The sequence below is a fragment of the Nicotiana tomentosiformis genome, chromosome 7 (genome assembly GCF_000390325.3).
Source record: "Nicotiana tomentosiformis chromosome 7, ASM39032v3, whole genome shotgun sequence".
NCBI classification, from domain to species: Eukaryota; Viridiplantae; Streptophyta; class Magnoliopsida; order Solanales; family Solanaceae; genus Nicotiana; species Nicotiana tomentosiformis.
This window is the reverse complement of record NC_090818.1, coordinates 24,349,844-24,353,683: the sequence shown is the minus strand read 5'-3', so window position 1 is coordinate 24,353,683 and position 3,840 is coordinate 24,349,844.

The window sequence follows — 3,840 nt, the reverse complement described above, 5'->3', positions numbered from 1 at the left end:
TGCCTGGATTGCGCCGTGCGAAGCCGCTCCTGAATCAATTTCACCTTATCTAATGCGTCCTGGACCAAGTCTGTACCTAAGAGCCTAGCCTCACCCGGCTCAAACCATCCAACCGGAGATCTACACCTCCTCCCATACAAAGCCTCATACGGAGCCATCTGAATACTCGACTAATAACTGTTGTTATATGCAAACTCCACGAGTGGCAGAAACTGGTCCCATGAACCCCCAAAGTCAATGACACAAGCACGCAATATGTCCTCCAATATCTGAATAGTGCGCTCGGACTGCCCGTCTGTCTGAGGGTGAAAAGTTATGCTTAACTCAACCTGAGTACCCAACTCTCGCTACACGGCCCTCCAAAATTGCGATGTGAACTGAGTACCCCTATCTGAAATGATGGAAACTGGGACACCATGCAAGCGAACGATCTCTCGGATGTAAATCTCAGCCAACCGCTCTGAAGAGTAAGTAGTACCAACTGGAATGAAGTGTGCGGACTTGGTCAGCCGATCCACAATAACCCAAATAGTGTCGAACTTCCTCAAAGTCCATGGGAGCCCAACTACAAAGTCCATAGTGATCCGCTCCCACTTTCACTCTGGGATCTCTAACCTCTGAAGCAAGCCACCCGGTCTCTGATGCTCATACTTAACCTGCTGACAGTTTAGACACCGAGCCACAAATTCAATTATATCCTTCTTCATCTGCCTCCACCAATAGTGCTGCCTCAAATCCTGGTATATCTTCGCGGCACCCGGATGGATGGAATACCACGAGCTATGGGCCTCATCAAGAATCAACTCTCGGAGCCCATCTACATTAGGCACACATATCCGGCCCTGCATTCTCAGCACGCCATCATCACTAATAGTCACATCCCTAGCATCACCTCTCCGAACCCTGTCCTGAAGAATGAGCAAGTAAGGGTCATCATACTGACGCTCCCTGATACGGTCATAAAGAGAAGACCTGGAGACCACACAAGCCAATACCCGACTAGGCTCTAAAATATCCAATCTGACAAGCTGGCCTGCTAAGGTCTGAACATCTAATGCCAAAGGTCTCTCTGCTACTGGAAGATATGCTAAAATCCCCAAACTCTCTGCCCAGCGACTCAAAGCATCGGCCACCACATTGGCCTTCCCCGGATGGTACAAAATAGTGATATCATAGTCCTTAAGTAGCTCCAACCATCTCCGCTGATGCAAATTAAGATCCTTCTGCTTTAACAGATACTGCATACTCCGGTGATCAGTATAGATCTCGCAATGAACCCCATGCAAATAATGACGCCAAATCTTCAAGGCATGAACAATGGCTGCTAACTCAAGATCATGGACAGGATAGTTATTCTCATGGGTCTTCAACTGGCGCGAGGCATAGGCAATCACCCTACCCTCCTGCATAAAAACACAACCAATGCCTATCCTCGAGGCATCACAATACACGGTGTAAGAACCTAAAGCTGATGGCAGAACTAATACTGGAGATGTGGTCAAAGCAGTCTTGAGCTTCTGAAAGCTCTCCTTATATTCATCCGACCACCTGAATGGAGCACCCTTTTGGGTCAAATTGGTCAAGGGCGATGCAATAGATGAAAATCCCTCCACAAAGCGACGATAGTAACCCGCCAAACCAAGAAAGCTCCTAATCTCCGTGGCTGAGGATGGTATGGGCCAACTCTGCATCGCCTCTATCTTCTTTGGATCCACCTGAATACCCTCACTGGACACCACGTTCCCCAAGAATGCTACTGAACTGAGCCAAAACTCGCATTTGGAGAACTTTGCATAAAGCTTCTCCTCCCTTAATCTCTGTAATACAATCTTTAAATGTTGAGCGTGCTCCTCCTGACTACGGGAGTACACCAGAATGTCATCAATAAATACAACAAAGAATGAGTTCAAATAGGGCTGAAATACACTGTTCATCAAATGTATGAACGCTGCTGGGGCATTGGTCATCCCAAAAGACATCACCAAGAACTCATAATGGACATATCAGGTTCTGAAAGCTATTTTAAGAATATCTGAATCCAGAATCTTCAGCTGGTGATAACCGGACCTCAAATCGATCTTGGAGAACACCCTCTCTCCCTGAAGCTGGTCGAATAAATCATCAATACGAGGCAAATGATACTTGTTCTTGACTGTGACCTTGTTCAACTGCCTGTAATCAATACACATTCTCATGGAACCATCCTTCTTCTTCACAAATAGAACCAGTGCACCCCAAGGTGACACACTAGGCCGAATAAACCCCTTATCAAGGAGTTCCCGAAGCTGTTCTTTCAATTCCTTCAACTCCGCCGGTGCCATATGATACTATGGAATAGAAATGGGCTGAGTGCTCAGCACCAAATCAATACCAAAGTCAATATCCTTATCAGGAGGCATGACCAGTAGGTCTGCAGGAAACACATCCGAAAAATCATGTACCATCGGAACAGAATAAATGACAGGAGTCTCTGCACTAACATCCCTCACAAAACCCAAATAAGATAGGCAACCCTTCTCAACCATGCGTTGAGCCTTCAAATATGAAATCACCCTACTTGGTACATAATCTACAGAACCGCTCCACTCAACCCTCGGAATTCCCGGCATAGCCAACGTCATCGTCTTAGCATGACAATCTAGAACAGCATGACATGGAGATAACCAATCCATACCCAATATCATATCAAAGTCAACCATACTGAGTAACAATAGATCCACTCGGGTCTCCAAACCCCCAATAGTCACCACACGTGACTGATATACGCGGTCCACAATAATAGTATCACCCACAAGAGTAGATACATGTACAGATAAAACTAAGGACTCACGGGGAATATCTAGAAAATGGGTAAAATTCGAGGAAACATATGAATACGTGGAACTAGGGTCAAATAATACTGAGGCATCTCTGTGGCAAACTGAGACAATACCTGTAATCACAGCATCTGAAGCAATAACATCTAGTCTGGCAGGGAGAGCATAGAAACGGGCCTGACCACCCCCTGATCTGCCTCCCCTCTAAGGCGACCCCTAACTGACTGACCTCCACCCCGAGCTAACTGGGCGGGTGGTGAGGTAACTGGTGCAGTAGTCAGAGGTTGACTCCTCTGCTGAGATAGACCTCCATGACGACGAGGACACTACCTCCACATATGCCCCAGCTCCCCACACTCAAAATAACTCCCTGGTGCTGGCGGCGGAAACTGAAGGGAACCCCTAGCACCGGGATGACTAGTAGAAGAACCTGGCATGGAAGAGCCCTGAATAGGTGGATCACGGGACGAACTCTGAACTGGAAGGGCACTAAGTGATGAGTGGCCCTGATGAGAGCTGTGAGAACCATGGCCAGATGATGCACCCCGATGAACCGATGACATGGCCGAGTTGACTGAGCCTGTCTCAAATGATGACCTCTACCGTGCTGGAACTGACCCCCAAAAGGAGCACCGCTGAATCCACCCTGACCACGAGGCCTCTTAGCCTCCCTCTCAACCCTCTCCTGACCGCGAACCATCTTAATCTGCCGAGCAATGTCGACAAACTCATCAAAGGTAGCACCCGAAACCCGCTCCCTGGTCATCAGCAACTGTAGCTGATAAGTGATGCCATCAATAAACCTCATGATCCTCTCTCTGTCCATGTGAACCAACCAGATAGCATGATAGGCCAACTTAGAGAATCGCATCTCATACTGCATCACAGACATATCACCCTGGCGAAGCCGCTCAAACTGTCTGTGCAGCTCCTCTCTGCGAGATCGAGGCACGAACTTCACCAAAAAGACCACAGAGAACTGCTTCCAAGTAAGGGGTGCTGCGCCAACAGGCCTACGCCTCTC